Below are 18,535 nucleotides of genomic sequence, written 5' to 3'. Positions count from 1 at the left end.
TCTTTGAGTGGATCTCTTTGCACTTTCATCTGTAGACATACTGGGACTGATTTACTAAGGGCCCCGCGGACCGCACTTTCGTTGGAAATTCCGCATTTTGCACTGCTCGGACAGGGATATAAAAGGGGGTTTTGGCGCATGCGATCGGATTTTGGGCCGGCTTTTATGGGACAGAAATCGGGGGGCGGGTTGTCTGACAATCCGACGGATTCTGACAAACCGCGGGAATTAACTTCAAAATTGTTTTGCAAGCCAAGCACTTACATGCATCATGAAGAAGAAGGTGAACTCCGGGGGACCTGAGAGGGGAAGCGACACATGCAGGATATCAGGCGCGCGATCTTAGTAAATTACAGCACAGTGCATTCTGGACGGACAATGCACTTTCGGGAACTCCGAGGGACCGGGTAAGTAAATGTGCCCCACTGCGATGTTGCCAGGTGATTACCTTTTAATTTCTATGTAGGTGTTTTATAGTGTAGTTGTTTATTTTTTCTTTGTGGTGTAGTAGATTACAGTAGTTACTGATTACTGTTCAGTGTAGCATCCCTGCTTGAACAGGAAGAATTGCAGACTCCAGAGCAGGAGTTACAATCATATTCCAGACCTGTCTACACCTCCTTGCTCCCCCTGCACTTTCAGGCCACCAAGTGCCTCCTTAAAACTCTGGAACCTGTCACTGTCTCCATATGCCAGTGCATTAAGCTTGTGTAGAAGTATTATTCTATTGAAAGTAGTTAAGATAAAATCCTTCCATTGACAGCGGGTGAGTCTAAAACTCAAAAGTAAAGCTCATTGTACTAATAATGCAAATGTCAAGGTTGAAACCAAATATAAATTAAATTAATTACATAAAATAATTTAATGAGACCTTGTGTCAATGGGAACCCTCTGAAATATGAATAGTCTGATGATCCTATAAAAGCTTTGGATTGGAGGCTGTCGTTTTAAACCTGTGAACGTTTTCTGTTATGATATAGCGGTTTTATGATATGGATAACCATATTAATGATATGATATTTATGATATGGATTCAATGTTAACTTCCATGTTTCCATTATATCTTCCTTTTCGGCAGCCTATGTCCTTCCTTATACCACCACCACACCAAGTGGGTATGGAGAGGTGTGAAGGGGGCATGCCCGGTGGTGGAGTGGGCCAAGCATTCCTCCCCTGAACTTGCGCACTACCTAAAGCCTGTGCAAAGAACTGGTGCAGTCACAGGGCAATTCTACTCTAGACAGGATCTGGCGCATAACTCTCCTGCTAAAAGCTGAATGTATCAGGAAGCTGGAGCCTCCAAATACGGGGGTGCAGAGGGTATGCGAAGACCATCATACGCGTGTACACCATGCATCAGCATACAATGCATTTCCCCATTACACTAAACTATAACACTGGCAACATACTATTTACCGTTTTATCACAGCAGAAGTAGACTGTTCCCAGTACCAATAAGTTACTCTTACACTTTTTCATCACAGCACCAGTACTTTTTGCACAACAACACAGTTCTAGTATAATATTCTTTGCACTGTGCAATAACAGTACCTGCATACCACTCTTTGCACTATGACATCTCATTTATAAAATGATGACAGAACTGAAGAACCACTGCCTTGACAATGGAATTACAGCACTTATGCTCCAATTTCTATATGCTATAGGCATAAGATATTTCCCAATCATTGTGCACCTTACAAGGTGTGCAATGATTAAATTAATGGTGTTTAGTTCCTTCTCATAATGTAAGGGTGTTGGGTTATGTCAATATTGTCTTAGCACCTTCTTTAATCCGGAACATGTAAAAGGCACGAAGGCCATGCGTATCCAGATAATCAGGATGAATAGTGCAAATATAGCACAAGGAACAAAATATTCCACAGGCACCAAGGTACAAAACAGGTAACCCTTACTTGAAAACAATACACACAAATTTCAATCATTCCAAGAGCTATTACCGATTTCTCCCCTCTTAATGCATGAAAAAAATCATATTGTACCCATACATTATACTGAAGCTTAGAAAGGCGCTGTAGCGCCAAACAATAATTATGATTACAGAGCAGCACTGCTGTTTCAATGGGACTTCTTAGATCATATATCACTATGAGGTAAAAAATCCCATTGTCTGCACTATTATTGGGCCGTGAAATACAACAAGCACACGGTCTGTTTTTCATGGATTGACCACAATCGTGTCCTGTAATTTTGTTGTAATTTATTAGTGGTGGAGGCTCCATAATAACAACACATAAAGTTTTAAGGGGTGTCACGGGTGCTCCCATGACCCACATCTCGGGTCGCAAGCTCACCAGTGTTCTTCCCTGCGGTGCCCGCTGTTCTTACCTGTCCCCACTCTACATGCCTCTACGTGTCCAAGGGCGCACGATGGCTTCAGCAGGTTTAAGGGGCCAGCGCATCGTTAATTGGCGATGGCCATTTCCCAGAATTCCATATAAACCTGCCTCTCCCTGAAAACCCTGCTGGATCTTCGTGCCTTGTGCCCTAGAAAAAGCTTTGTCTCATGCCCAGTGCTGTTATTGTGATTTCCCATAGTAACCCTGGTTCCATTCCCAACTATGCCACTCTGCCTGCCTTGACCTCTTGCTATGTCCCCGACTCTGATCCTGTGCTGCCCATCTGGACCTCCTGCCTGTCCCCGACTACGATTTCGTCTATGTACCTTGCCTTGGCAGCCACCACGGACAAAGTTGCACCTGTGGAACGACCTAGTGGTAGGACGCATAAGCAAGTCCACCCCGCTTTGCGGCAGGCTCTGGTGAAAACTGGGTACCACTTAGATTCCAGTCCCAGGTGTCGGCTTACGTCATTGACCACGGTGGTCCAGAGGTCCCCTATCCCTGGAGCCTGACAAGGGGCACTAGTCCCACCACTATTATCCAAACACTGAAAGAGGCTTCTTCCACTGGACCGGTATACAAACAAGGTGTTGCACAGGCATATCTCACACCTGGGTAAGAGGACAGCTGCTGCTTTTTCCCAAACTCCTATACTCCTGTCCACTACATTAAGTGCATCATAAAATAATACATGTCCACGTGTTATTTAGTATACAAATAAAAGAAGACATGTACATTGAGAAAGCAATGTTATATGTTATATTACTACAACGAATATCATTCGACACTCCCCCAACATGAATGTTTTTTTTTTATCATATTACTGCAAAAATTACAATTCCCACACAAATCCCTTGCGTTTTATGTTTTAGGTTAGCGGTTCTTTGGTATGTTTCTGCTATCAAAAATGTTGTGTGTCCTCGTTGTAATAACTTCTCTTTTAGTTTTTTTGCCTGTGTAACAAAAATTACATTATCACTATTTATTGAACTAAGCCTAACACATGGGACTGCTTTTTTCACTATTTCAGGATGATAACTATCAAACTTAAGCAGGATATTTGTTGCTGTCATTTTACTATGTTTTTTTGTTATTAGGGTACCTTTCTCAACCATTACCAAGACATCAAGAGATTCGCAGATTGTGTCGTCTATCCTCAATGTGAAGGACATATTTATGGTGTAAGAACCAATGTAACGGCTCTGTCAATCTAAAACGTGACCTGGGTCAAAGTCCTGTTTGTCCCACATTCCTTTACTTCACTCTGAATCGACAACATCGAATTTCCAATTTTTTAATAAATGTTGCAAATTGTTGGTCTGTATATCTTGTCCTCAACTCAGTAATAACAGTTAGTAGACCTAAGATACATTTTGCATGACCTTCATCGCTAACTTTTTCTCCATTTTACTGAGGATTGACACTCCCCATGATGGCTTTTTTTTTTTTTTAAGGGTAAACAATGTTACCAGTGGGGGTGAGAGTTCAGTTATGACATCCCTAACTTATACATAATCATGACCAGTGATGGCAGTATAGAAAATGACTGGTTTTGCCAGCAGCAATTGAAGTGCAACACCCGCAATAGGTGCCAGCACTGATGGGGATTACTTTCTGTGTGAGCAATGAGACCATTGAACTCTCTGCCGCAGGAGGTTGTTATGGCGGACTCTATGTACATGTTCAAGAGAGGCCTGGATGACTTTCTGGAGAGCAAAAATATCACGGGTTATGGGGAAAAATCATTTGCTTCATTCCTAAAGGTTGGACTTGATGGACTTTAGTCTTTTTCCAGCCTTATATACTATGACACTGATTGCAGGAGTTACCAGTGGAGACCTACAGGGCTGACCTACAGCCTGGCTGGTCTCCAGCAGGTGGTGTGTGCAAGAAATATATTTGGTGCAAGCTTTCAGGGCACACAGGCCCCTTCTTCAGGCAGGGTTACAAATGAAGCATGCCCGAAGAAGGGGCCTGTGTGCCCTGAAAGCTTGTACCAAATATAATTTTTCTTGTTAGCCAATAAAGTATCATTCCTTAAGCACTTTTGTAGTTTTTACACAGATTTTTTATTTTTCCCGGCTAACACGGTACTTCTACAATTTTCTCAACTAGAAATATGGAGGGAGAGGCTGATGCAGTGGTTTCTCCCTGGGGCAACCCCTGATTGTCTGTAAGATGAGTCCCTGGGTGATGGATGGGGAAGCCCATCTTGGTAAGCAGCCGTATCCAGGGATTAGATAGAGGCAACGTTGTGCAAATCAACTTACAATTCTTTATTGAACAGCAATAATAGATGCAGGCTGGGCTGGTTCATAGACACATCATTGGATAATTACATACACCAGTTAACTGTTACCTTGCTAGGCAGTATCTACAACTGCAATTACACAAAACTCAGATTCTAGAACCTTTCTAGAGAGGTGATCAATCTCCCTAACAGCTTCTGAGCTGAGGAAGGCGCTATTCGCAACTACCAATCCGCCTATGCGTTGGCAGGGATGTTGCAAAGATAACCTTTCAGGATTTTCTTGTTCAAATGGGATTATGTCACAATTCACATGTTTATGGTATATGAATCTAAATTTGAGTAAAATACAAGTAAAAGATCAATATGACTCAGAAACTGCTACACAGCTTAGTACCTCAAGCATGAGTTGCAGCCATCTGTCCTGGAACGTTTAACCTATTACAGAGCTATAGTGGAATAATCTGTGATTATGATTCATCTTGGGGCTGCTTGTTATGTTAAATGTTCCCAGCTCAGCCCAGATGCGGTTCTCCCACATGAGGCCAGTGTGATGTATAATTCTGAACTGCACCATGGTAATAAGGTTCAAAGCTGATCACAGCAAAATATTCTTCCAAAAAGATCTCAACCGCCTCCACAGTAAAATAATGAATTACTAGATCTAGGGTGTGTTCACAGGCCACATGCATATGATACACTTGAATTGTGTTTGAAATGTAACAGACACAGACAAAACCTGGTTGCTACTTAACAGATGCAAGACAAGAAAGGGTAAACATCTTAGAGTTTATAAATTGTGAACAGTTAAGAGATACAGGTGAAACAGATTTTCATAAAATGTGAGCTAAACATAATAATAATAATAATAATTTAACCCTTCTGTTTGGCTAGCCAAATACCTTTGGATGTAAAGTCCATATCACGTGTGCTCCAGTGATCCCTGCCTCGGATCGCTGTCGCACCCGTGGTCCTCCTTGTGCCCCTGCTGAAGCCCCTGCGCCGGACTCCCCGGTCCCGCCTCCTGCTATTCTCCAGACTGCCGAGTGTGCACGTCCGGGCCTCCTAGGGCTGCCAAAAATTTAAAGGGCACCGCTAATTGGTGTGCTGGCTGAAAACCTCCACCTTATAATCTGGCACCTCCCTTCCTGCTGTGCCGGATCTTTGTGCCTCACAGCCTAAGGCTACATTCACACACATGTATGGGGGACGTATATACGGTGTAGGAGATTAGCTCCGGGGATCGTCGTCTCCTAAGCAGACGACCAGCACACACAGGGAATTCACACAATGTGAGTAAGGTTAAGACTGGCCTCAGCCAGCTTTATTTGGCAGTACACAAACTCAAAACATAAAAATAATACCTAAGCCTCTTCGGCACTAACTAAACATCGAGGTTCCCTACCTCACCAGGTGCTGGCCTACTGCCAGCCACCCCAAAAACACAGCAACAGTTGACTGCCACCGCTCCACAGGCCTTTGCCGTAGCCTGTCTCTTCCCCAGGGTGGAGCCCAGTGTGAAGTCTGCCCCATGTATTAGTGCAGCCCCTCCAGCTGAAAACTAATCAACTTAATTAGACAGACCCAACTTTTTCCAGGTCTGTCTTCTACTCAGCTTTTCATAAGGCAAAATGCACATTTTATGCCCAAAAGCTTCTCTAGTGGCAGCCACCCTGCCACATATCCTCCCCCTGTGATCAAGGCCGTAGGCCTGATCAATAAGCTTAATTCTCCCTCCGGGGTCAAAGCTCCTATATTGGGGTCTAATCCCTACGGTTCCTAAAAGCACTGCAGAGACCTTACTATCTACTACATCTTCTATACCTGGAAAATGACAGCTTTTTTTCTTAACTGCAGGAGACACAGACAGCTCAAAATTAGTCCCAGCATCTCTTCCTTCACACAACTGATCATCTTCAATCATGTCTCTATTAACAATGATAGATTTTCTTCTCCTCTTTCTCTTGCCTTTTACTGGAGACTCCACATACCCCTCAGGGCTTGGCATGGTTAGGCCCCATCTCTTCATCACCTTGTGGATGCCGTCACACCGGTTACCATCCACTGTGCATATGCACTGTGCTTTTTCCCCTTAGCATTGCACACGACACGCACGGGTTTGCCCGTTTTCCAGTCTTCAGCTTCGGCACCTTCTTTGTCATTGAAGGGGGCATTACCATTCAGAACCAGGGCACGATTCACATTGGTGAGCTTCTGGTCACATGTCTGCAAAGCTGTGCGCTTGCTACCTCTGAGGTCACAACCTCCGCTCTCGGTGTAGGTGAAACTCATCTCAACATCAGCATCATCCTCATCACCTCCAGCTAACACTTCGGACCCAAGTCCTGGCATGGACTTTCCACAATGGCAGCCTTAAGCTCTTCATGGCTTGCACTAGGTTCCTGGCTAACCTCTTCCTCGGTCAGTCTTTCATACGCCTTGCTGGCCAACACCTCAGTCTTCACCGAGTCTTTCCTGTGTAGGAATTTCGAGGGCTCTGTTGACATTATATCAGACACCGTCTCCTCACATCCACTGCAGTCATCACCCGGTATATCTTCAAGGCACTTCTCACCATCCAGACCATCTTCACTTTCGCTCTTCAGATGATCAGGCAAATCTACCGTTGGGTGCAGCTGTCCTGGAGTCTCTGTAGGGCCCATCTGGGTATTCCTCCACTTGCCCAGAGAATGCTGGCATGCACTATGACAGAGACGAGACGACAGAGCTTCCACACGTACACAGCAACTCGGCTGGTCCCTTTGTTGTAGACTTGGCGCCACTTCAACCTTCTCCACAGGTTCAGCAGGCTGAGACAGCTCTTCACCTGTCTTCGGGGGGTAACCATTAACCCATTCTTCGGATTTTCCCAAGACTGTATTCAGACTACTGGTTATAAGCGATCCCACTTGGGTGGCCATGACGGTTGAGACTACAGACTTAGTCACACCCACACCGCCTTGTACTGCACCAGCTTCCCAGCCCAATATATCGGACGTCGCACCTGCAACAGTGTCTCGGGCACCAGTCACTGTATTTGTCTTCAATACGGCTTTTCCAGTTGGCTGCTGAAGAAAAGCCAGGTTGGACTCCTGTTTCCCCAAACCTTTGCAAGCAAAGTCATTACTTGTGGCAACCGGTGGCTCCAGAATGCCTATGAGAGGCCTTGATCCAGTCACTGTAACGTCAGTCAAGGGCTTCTCCTCCTTCTCAGCAACATCACGATCACTGCGGATGCATGGGCGACCTTCCCTCACAGAGTTGTAGACTGCACTCACCACACTGCAGGCAGAACTACCAAAGGGCTGGTGCATCACATGTTCCACCACCTTCTGGGGATCTGGGGTCCCCTCATCCGTAGGTGTATGATTTAGAGTGGCGCTTCCACCCTGTTCACACACAATTTCAGTCAGCACGCCATCATGCGTATTCTGCGGTTCATCAGCAGGTGTACAGGGGTCTGGTTTACGCCTGGTCTCCTTCCTAGGACACTTCTGGTGCCACATCACGACAGAACACACCTGGAGGTCGGCATCACCATTTTGGCACTTTCTTTTGTTCCCCGAACACGTACACATGTGAACCTCCCATTCACTTTTCTTTGCAAACACTGTATCACAGAAAGGACAGTACGAGATATCAATCTTCAACTCGTGTTTCTGTAATATATGTCTCTTTAGGTCATCTTTTCTTCTATAAGACACGTGACAATTGTAGCATTTATACCAGTTATTCCGCAAACCAGTATTCACATGACGCCTCAGTTTATTGATGCTTCTTCTGGCCTTGTTCACACACGAACTCAGTACATAAATCTCCTCAGAAGCCTCAGGTGTATCAGATGTCTGGTCTCCCCCTGACATTTCCTGAACACTGATGTGAGACTCCTCCACAGGTGGCTGACACAGGCTATCCCCACCTCCTGCAGGTTCTGAGCGAGTAGCTGCTTCTCTAGGGCTCTGTTCACACTCACTGTTTGTGTAACTCTGGGCTGAAGGGAAACCACTAACAATCAGGATCTCATTATCTTCACCAGCCCTTGCTATGGCGGTATCCCTATCTGAACTGCCATTAGCTACATTACACATCTCAGGCTCGCTACCTGTGTCATTACAACTCACAACCTCTAGGGGCACCTCTGAGCTAACTCTCTCAGTATCTAGGGCTGCACCTAGTTCACACTCTGCATAATTCTGAACAGACATTGTAACGCTATCAGATGTTATCGGCATTGCAGAATTGTCACATGTTACAGGTAGTGTCACATAATCACAGTTAACACTATAATCACAGGTTAGAGGCAGATTATGCACAACATTACACTTTTCTGGTTTAACTTCAGAAATTAAGGCATCACAAATATTATCATCATCACATAGTCCATCAGACTTTATCAGTCTCAGTGGCAGAGTCTCCTTCTGTGGGATCAAGACCCCTTGGTCACAGTTCAGACTGCAACCTGTTGAGACTCCACCCACCATCACCTCAGGTCGCTGAGACTTCTCCAGATCGTCCTTTGGGGAGATTGGGACTGTATCCGATGTCAGAGGGGTCTCCCAGGAAAAGCAGCTATTCCCACTACTTGGAATACTTTCCCACAAGTCCCAGAAAAAAGGGAGGTTTTTCCCCAGGATGAACTCCACCTCCAGATCTGCACAAATCTCCAGCTTATGTGTCACAATCACAATATCACTTTCAAAGTCAATCCAGACAGTCTTACCCTTCCCTGGCTGGTACTTCAGGAACAATAAGATGTCCGGTTTAACTCTGGAGACATCCTGAGAACAGTCCAGTTCCACCAACAGCGGGATTCCACCCACTATCATCTCACAGGTCTTGACTGGCAACTTCTCTGGTCTCCTGACCAGAGGACAATGAGGTGCACTGACCTCACATGGCACAGCCGCATGCTGTCGCCGTTGGTTGCCCCTAGCAACCACATCTTTGCGCTGCTGCATACACGCTGCAACACGTGGCCACTTGGCCGCAGGACATTCCGCCACACACCGGTTCATCCGTAGACATCTGCAAAGCTGCTCCCGTCGGTTGCCCCCGGCAACGGCACATAGCAACCTCTCCTCAGGAACTGCAGACCGATCACAGACATCTCGAACCATCGGCTGGGATCCGCTCGCCTTGGCAGTTGGGGTCTCCATAACCCGAATGGCTTCTGGCATTCCAAGGTCCTCCCACATCATCTGCCGCCAGCGTCTCTGGAACTCATCCATCGGACCCATGGGGATTACTCCCACAGCAAACAAGCAGTCTCTGTATATCTCTCACACCAAGACAAATCTTCCCGTGACCACAGCGCCTCCAGCAGCAGGAACAACAGTCTCTCACATGAGGGTTACTGGCCCTTTAAATCTCGCTGTGTGTGCTGATTTCCATGCCACAGCATACCGCCACCATATGTAGGAGATTAGCTCCGGGGATCGTCGTCTCCTAAGCAGACGACCAGCACACACAGGGAATTCACACAATGTGAGTAAGCTTAAGACTGGCCTCAGCCAGCTTTATTTGGCAGTACACAAACTCAAAACATAAAAATAATACCTAAGCCTCTTCGGCACTAACTAAACATCGAGGTTCCCTACCTCACCAGGTGCTGGCCTACTGCCAGCCACCCCAAAAACACAGCAACAGTTGACTGCCACCGCTCCACAGGCCTTTGCCGTAGCCTGTCTCTTCCCCAGGGTGGAGCCCAGTGTGAAGTCTGCCCCATGTATTAGTGCAGCCCCTCCAGCTGAAAACTAATCAACTTAATTAGACAGACCCAACTTTTTCCAGGTCTGTCTTCTACTCAGCTTTTCATAAGGCAAAATGCACATTTTATGCCCAAAAGCTTCTCTAGTGGCAGCCACCCTGCCACAACGGCCAATGTATGTACGGCCGATATACGTCCCCCATACACTTCTATGGACTCACGGCCCTGTACACACACGTGCGGCACCGTACCGCTCCGTAGCCCGGGAAAAGATAAGACATGTACTATGCTTTCCCGTGATACGGCGCCGTGCTCTTTATCTTCCTATGGAGAGGGGCGGGGTGAGCAGCGCTCATCCCCTGCTCCTCTCCACAGCGCTGCTGTATGCCCGCCGTACTACGGTATGGCGGGCATACATCGTGTGAATGTAGCCCAAGAGAAAGTTTCCAAGCGATATTCCTGCGTTCCTGTGTATTCCTGCGTTCCTGTGTATTCCTGCGTTCCACGGAGTCCCTCTGTGTTCCTGTGTTACTGCATTGCTGTGTTCCTGTGTCCCGTGTGCCTGTGTTCCCGTTCCCATCTGCCTGGACCTCCCGTTGCTGACCCCAGATTGGACTTGACCCTGCATCTCTGCCGCCTGCCCTGACCCTGTGCCTGGACCCTACCACGAGACTGTCTTCCATTAAGGTACCTCAACCTCGGCTGCCACTGCGGGCTAATCGCACCTGTGGAACAACCTGGTGGTACCCTGCCGCAGCAAGTCCATCCCGCTTTACGGCGGATTCTGGTGAAGGCCAGGTGCCACTTAGACTCCGGTCCCAAGTGTCGGCTAGTACCACCTTCCGCGGTGGTCCAGGGGATGCACTGATCCTTACAGACCTGGCCTGTAAGATGTTATTTTTGATTATTTAATTACTTCCCAGAGGTAATGCTTCTTCTGTCAGAGAGATACCTTCTTTTGGCCTCAATCTGATATACAGCAGAAAACACTGGATGAAAAAGTGTAGTAGACTGCGCTTTTTCATCCTACTGCTTGCTGGAAACCTTAACAGCCCATGATGGACAGATGCCATAATATTTGGGAAACTGCATACATACAGTATATATATCAATTGAAGGCACTGCATGTATCATTTGGAGTTGCTGCATTTATATATAATTTAAAGGTTCTGCATGTATATTACATTTGGAGGCACTGCATACATACTACATTTGGGGGCAATGTATGTATTTATCATTTGGAGGTGCTCCATATATTACCCGTATATACTCGAGTATAAGCTGACCCGAGTATAAGCCGAGGCCCCTAATTTTACCACCAAAAACTGGGAAAATCTATTGACTCGAGTATAAGCCAGGGGTGGAAAATGCGTTGGTCACAGCCTCCCAGTATATAGTCTTCCAGCCCCCAGTAGTACATAGCCAGCCAGCCCCTTTGAAGTATACAGCCTGCCAGCCCCCTTGAAGTATACAGCCTGCCAGCCCTCTTGAAGTATACAGCCTGCCAGCCCCATTGAAGTATACAGCCTCCAGACCCCTTATGTATACAGCCTCCAGACCCCTTATGTATACAGCCTCCAGCCCCCTTAAGTATACAGCCTCCAGCCCCCTTAAGAAATACAGCCTCCAGCCCCCTTATGTATACAGCCTCCAGCCCCCTTATGTATACAGCCTCCAGCCCCCTTAAGTATACAGCCTCCAGCCCCCTTATGTATACAGCCTCCAGCCCCCTTAAGTATACAGCCTCCAGCCCCTTTAAGTATACAGCCTCCAGCCCCCTTATGTATACAGCCTCCAGCCCCGTTCGCCAAGCACATTAAAAAAAAAACCTTTCATACTCACCTACAGGCGGCTTCCTGATGCTCCGTTCCGCATGGCTGGTCTTCGGTCTCCGGTCTTCTCTGTGTTGTATCAGCCGTCGCGCGATATTGTGCGCCAGCCGGCAGATCGCGTGGACGCGTGTCTGCCAGCTGATACAACACAGAGAAGACCGGAGACCGAAGACCAGCTGCGGGGAAGACAGAAGAGGAGCCGCTGAACATCGGGAGCCACGCAGACCATCGGGCCTCCGGAGGGTGAGTATGGAAGTTTTTTTGTGTTTTATTGACTCGTGTATAAGCCGAGGGGAGGTTTTTCAGCACATTTTTTGTGCTGAAAAACTCGGCTTATACACGAGTATATACGGTACATTACAACAAAAATAAATATCATTTGGATACATTGCATGTTTGATATTTGGAGGCATACCATTTATATATCATTTGGAGGCACTTCATGTATATATCACGTGGGGTTGCATTATATATGTATCTTTTGAAGGTGCTACATTCTTATCACGCGATGTATTTCATTTGAACTCAGCTTGGAACTGATACTTTAATTAGGTATTGATGTTCATTTTACTTAGTGATCTACTCTTTTAATCTGTAACTTATGTAATACAGGACGTGTATTATGAAAGGTTAATTCCAGTATAGGCTCATGGTCATCTGATAGAGCGTGGCAGGCTCTATTACACTACTTTTAGGAATTTTACCTCTGTAAACTAGAAATTTCCCTAACTCAAGGGTCAAGAACCTTTTTGAGAGAGCCATGAACGCCACATATTTTAAAAATGTATTCCAAGATAGCCATAGAATGTGCACATGACCCCCAGTAGACAGGTAGTCACAGCAGCCAAAAAAAATGAATACTCACCTACCTGCACTCCCTGCAGTTGGATCATTGTTGCTCTGGCACTCTGCTCTATGACCAATACCCCATCGCCTAAGCCTGTGTTGCACAAAGCATGCAGGCTGCAGTAACATCTTATTGCAAAAGCTCCATTTGCCCATTGGTTAGTCAACTCAGCATAGCTTGCAGTGATCTTCTGCTAAAGTTTATAAGTACACGCTCTCAGCAAAGCTCTGGGTGTTTTCTTATTTGTCAGACAGAGAGACAGGAACAGAACACTCTCTCCCATGAAAGACCAGCAGCTCTGTGTGCCAATATTGCAGAGACTAGATGCAAATTGCTGCTCAAGCATCTGAGCCCATCTTGCATACTATGAGCCGGCCCCTAGCCACTGAGCCAGGGCTGAGGTATTCTTTTAAACTGTGGATCCACAGCCAACCAATGCCATTGCCTTGTGTGTGCCTGCAACGGTTACAGCCTGTTACTTGCTGCTTCGTTGGATTGTGTGTCATTAAAGAGACTGTTTTTGTTAAAAATTTGGTCCAAGTGTGATGCCTGGCCTGCTGCCGCTAAGACCACAGGCCTCCCCTTCACCATCTACTATTTATTGCCACACACACACTGCTTGCTTCTCCCTGCTGGCCCTGACAGGCATGGATGGCCCTGTTCTCCTGGACCAAGCTGCCCGGACTGCTAGCTTTCCATTCATAGATAACAAACAGTCCTGTGTAAAGTATGACTGCTTTACATTGAGGGAGAGGCAGCAGTGCTATGTAAGAAAATAATGGGGGTCAGTTAAAAGTTGGTTATGGAACCTAATCATTTCTAGTTACACCTCTGCCTCTCTACCTCTGTGCTTTCTGTTAATTCTGCCATAAAGCCATAGCAGAGAGTGGCATGGGCAGCTAGAGACTGTACCATTGCTAGATGACATTGTAATAACGCTTTCCAGTATATGTTCATGTATATATCATTCATAAGCAGTGAGAGACCCCTATCTAATCCACCTTCCAATCCTTAACATATAAGATGAAAACCCACAGGAACGCTTACAATGCACAATAACTACTCCCTGCTCCCTCACCTCATGTCTCTATTTACCCGACCATATAGATTGCGAGACCCCATGGGCAGGTATGTGTATGTGAACCCCTTATTGATTGTACAGCACCATGTAATTAATGGTGACCATAAGTATTCAATCAGAAGGCTATGGAGTCATCTCCATAATTATTACTATATGATAGAAGCCTCTCTTATCAACAGTAGCTTTAAGTTTTGTACTTTCCTCTGTGGAAAGTCTGGGTGGTATCATTCATCAGCAGTGAGGCAGAGACCCCATATTTAATACACAAATCCCTGTCATTTTTACTGATCCAATGAGATCACATGAATAAAGTGATATAATGGAAGAGGAAAATCACCTACATATACCTAAAGGGTCTCTCCAATAATTTTTTCTAGAAAACAATAGCTCTTGTCAAGTACTTTGATTATCTATATCCACAGATCTCTTGCTATCATCTTCTGTGAAGCCTATCAGAGCAGCAGCCTGTGATTTCTTCTCTCCTTACTGTGCTGGTTATCCCATAGATTGTTTACACAAAATACCATGTGATGTCGCTATCTGTATAGCTACCAAGAGAATCTGTTGTATGTGCATCAATATTATTGCAGAAGTCTGCTGTAAATAATTGGAGTGTCAAAAAATCTCCTAACAGTCCCTCTATTCCACTGTAATTCTACACTTTCTGACCCACATTTACTAAAAACAGTATGGTGTGTACAGTGCAACAGATTCAGGATTTCTGGCGCATGCTCTTCATGAATCTGGCGTTCTCTGCACTGTGTTGGTCTAGTGCAACATATTTTTTGGTGCACATTTAACATAGGGTGTGCAACACACGTCGTACTTTCAATGATAAATGTGGCGCACGGTGCGACTGAGCACCAGAATGCTGATTACAGGGCAGTGATTTGTGCGGCATGAAGTATAGTGCAGAAATGTGGCGCAGGCAATTCCTAAATACCTGTGCAAGCAGTTTGCACCTAAAAGAATATGCAAATTCTAGCAGAAAACTGGCGCACAGCCCTTAGTAAATGTGCCCCTCTGTGTCACTCACTGCACCACAAGCTGTAGCCTTGACTCTTTAGTGCTTTTACAGACTCCTTCCCCCACCCCCTGTTCTGAGGCCACAACTTTCACAGTGGGGAATTTGTTAGAGGGGTTTTCTTGGAAAGCAAAGGCCTGCACCAGCCAGAAGTTCTGGGGACCTGTTTCAACTAATGGCTTGTTTGGACCACGGAACATCACTTCCCGTTTTCAAGGGACTTCACTTGCTTTTTTCTTATGAGACCATTCATTGGCTTAATGTGGACCCCTACCCACATTGAACCTCTAGCTGGCTCCTTAAAGGAAAATTTCCATCAAAATCAAGCATAATAAACCGGGGGAACTTATTCATAGATCCAGTCACCGTGACTGTGGTAATTTTTTTTATATTTTTGTTATCCACTGCCTCCTTTCTTCTAAAATCAACTTTTAAAATTATTCTAATGAGCCTGAAAGGCTACCCTAGCCCCTCTGTGATCTGGCTTTACAGACTGTTACACTGTTTCAAACTTCCCCCTGCTCTCCCAGTACTGCTCAAGTACTGAGGGAGCAAGAGTAAGTGTAATAGCTTCTAAAGCCAGATCACAGAGGGGCTATTCATTAGAATAGTGGTCCTGGTTTGTCATGCTTGATTTTGATGGTAGATTTAATTTAATCTGGAGCTGGAGCGGGGCAAGTATGTATTATTGCGCCTTACAACTCTTAGTGCTCACACAGTTTACACTTCATGTAACTAACTCACTGCTGGTTTGTACTACTTATTCCATGCTCCTCAATGCGAATAATCCTGCCAGGCTAGTCATTATATAGATCTTGTATGTTTAAACAATTCAGAACTCATTGGATTCACTTATTGAAATCTCAATGGATTTACTGCTAAGTTCATGCATGAAAGAACACAAGACATCATGGGAAGTGAGGTATACATCCAATAGACTCAATTCCAGGTCAACCATAGGAAGAGCTTAACTTAATCCACTCTTTATAATATCATTATGAACCCAGGGATACACTTTAGTTTTTCAAACACTGCTTCTGCATTTAGGTTTTTCTTAAATAAATAATGATTTAGGGCAAAGTAATTCCTTAATGAATCCTGCTTGTGCATATCCTTAGGCTTCTGTCGGAACTCGGTGAATTGCATTGCATGGGATTAGGTTTCAGACTTCTTATTTGAAAACCACACCCAGGGATGCTTTGATTGATAGCTCCATTTCAGGATCCTTCGTTTGGGAAAGCTGGGTTTTGTCTGCAGCTAAGGCTTGAGTGATGTACTACTTAACCAGTCAGTGCTGGGGACAATGTCCATTACTCCCTTTATATTCTGCTCAGTTCCATCAGAAGGTGCTGGTTATTTCAGTTTTCTATTTGTTTATATCTAAGTGTATCCGACCTCAGCTACGTTTAATTGACCATTCTATTGCTATACGAATCTGTGCCCAGCCACCATCATGGCTTTTACCTGATTTTGTCTGACTTCACTATTATCTATTATTTTATCCTCTGTGTCTTGTTCTCTTGCGGTGTTACTTCACCTACCTCTGACTCTGATTTCTGTTTTGTTTTCCTAGACGTTTTTCTGTGCACTTGTGTGAACACCGGCCTGTCTCTGACCATTTGTTACCTGTCCTCTCCACCACTCAGCAGCTGCCAGACAAAGTTAGTCTTCCCTGTCACCTTACAGGGTGTCTCAGGGTCTTCTAGTAGGTTGCTGATAGTGGGTACACCTTTATCATGGCGATATTATTGGCTGTAGGCAGGGCCAAAGCCTGTAGGGATGTTGCAGGGTTAGTTCGCCAACACTTACCTAGTCTGACAGCGTGCACCAAGTCTGGTTGTGGTTGCACTGTTTGCTTGACAGATTCGTGACAGCTTCTCTCTTTTTTTGGACCTCTCTGTTTTGTGTTTGCCCATCTAATTGCCTCGATCTAGGATAACATTTTTTATTACATCCAGTATTCTATATTTTTACCTTCCATGTGGAATGGCACTGGAAGATATCAGGGAACAACCCACTTATAGACATTCAGAAGGTTTGTAACATGAGGCCCTGGGGGTGGCAGCTGTAACACCCCATGTAGATTTAAAATCCCTCAGGGAAACAATCACATGTCTGGGAATGCTGTGTAAGTCAGTAATGGGGCCAACATTAGTGTTACATTAGTGTGGGGTGAGTGAATTAATGAGGCTGCAAATTAAATAGAAGAACCGCACACAGACCATTTAATCCCCAATCTAATTGCTCAATTACATAAAAATAAACAAAACAACCATTTGTTCATTAGTGTTTTGGCACCCATCCATGTTTGCTTATGTTCAAAGTAAATCAAACACCATTTGGAGGCAATTTAGAAAGTTCATGTGTACATTAAAGAAAACATTACATTTGCTATTATTTTCCAATGCCTTCCCCCAGAAATGGAAGTGGCACACACTGGAGAAGTTTTACTAATTTATCATTGACTTTCCCCACACAGGTGACACAGGTTCCATACCTGATCTTCACTGTCATCTAAAAGAAAATCTGCGGTAAATGTGAATGTGATAAATAATGATATTCATGTGGATGTTGTCTCTTTCATTGAGGGTGGATCAGATCACATTTTTTGTATTGGACCTTGAGGAGAGACAAAAAGGGAGAACTATGATCTATTCCAAATGGTATGAGGACAAACCACTACTGAAATACTCTTTGCTTTGTTACAACATTCTTCAAGAAAATCTACCATCAAAATCATTATAAACCAGCGGCCCTTACTCGAGGCACTGTGACTATGGTGATCTTCTTATACTTGCTATCCATGGCCTCCTTCCTTCTAAAATCTACTTTTAAAATTATGATAGAAATCCAGAAGGACTCTGGGGGGTGTTATCAGAGCCACTCCGTGGTCTAGCTTCACAGGCGGTTACACTGTGCAGTAGCATGTCTACCTCTCCCCGTACTCCCTTGACATTTCCCCCTCCCTCTGCCTGTTGTAATGTAATGGAAAGGGGAAGTGCTCCTGCACATTGTACCTGTCTGTGAAGCTGAAGCACGTAGGGGCTCTGGTAACTCCTACAGAGCCATTCTGGGTCATTAGCATCATTTTAAAAGTTGATTTTAGAAGGAAGGAGGCTATGGATAACAAATATTAGAAGATTACCATAGTCACAGGGCCTGGATCTATCAGTAAGTGTCCCTGGTTTATCATACTGGATATTAATGGTAGATTTCCTTTAACACTAATATGCTCCACTAAAAGTTAAGTACAGAAAATATCTTCTGACCCTGGTAAATACAACCATAATACTGCAGAACAAATTGGAAATCTTTCCTCTGAATGTTTTCATGAACATACTGTATCAACATTGTTATTATCTACCCCCTATGTCTGCAATTTCCTGCTTTTCTTATTATTAATCCCAAAACTAACAGTATTTAGAGATGAAAC

At 44.9% G+C, this 18,535-nt stretch overlaps 1 long non-coding RNA gene across 1 annotated transcript; it reads left to right on the top strand.

Annotated features, from left to right (window-relative positions):
- Positions 1–239: 239 nt before the first annotated feature.
- Positions 240–3,647, top strand: LOC140065793 (uncharacterized). The gene is made up of 3 exons (XR_011848050.1): positions 240–407; positions 1,079–1,320; positions 3,461–3,647. It is a non-coding gene; the product is annotated as an uncharacterized lncRNA (long non-coding RNA).
- The last annotated feature ends 14,888 nt before the right edge of the window (positions 3,648–18,535 follow it).

This window comes from Engystomops pustulosus, chromosome 6 (assembly GCF_040894005.1).
Source record: "Engystomops pustulosus chromosome 6, aEngPut4.maternal, whole genome shotgun sequence".
Lineage (NCBI taxonomy): Eukaryota > Metazoa > Chordata > Amphibia > Anura > Leptodactylidae > Engystomops > Engystomops pustulosus.
This window is presented reverse-complemented; position numbering and strand designations above follow the sequence as displayed.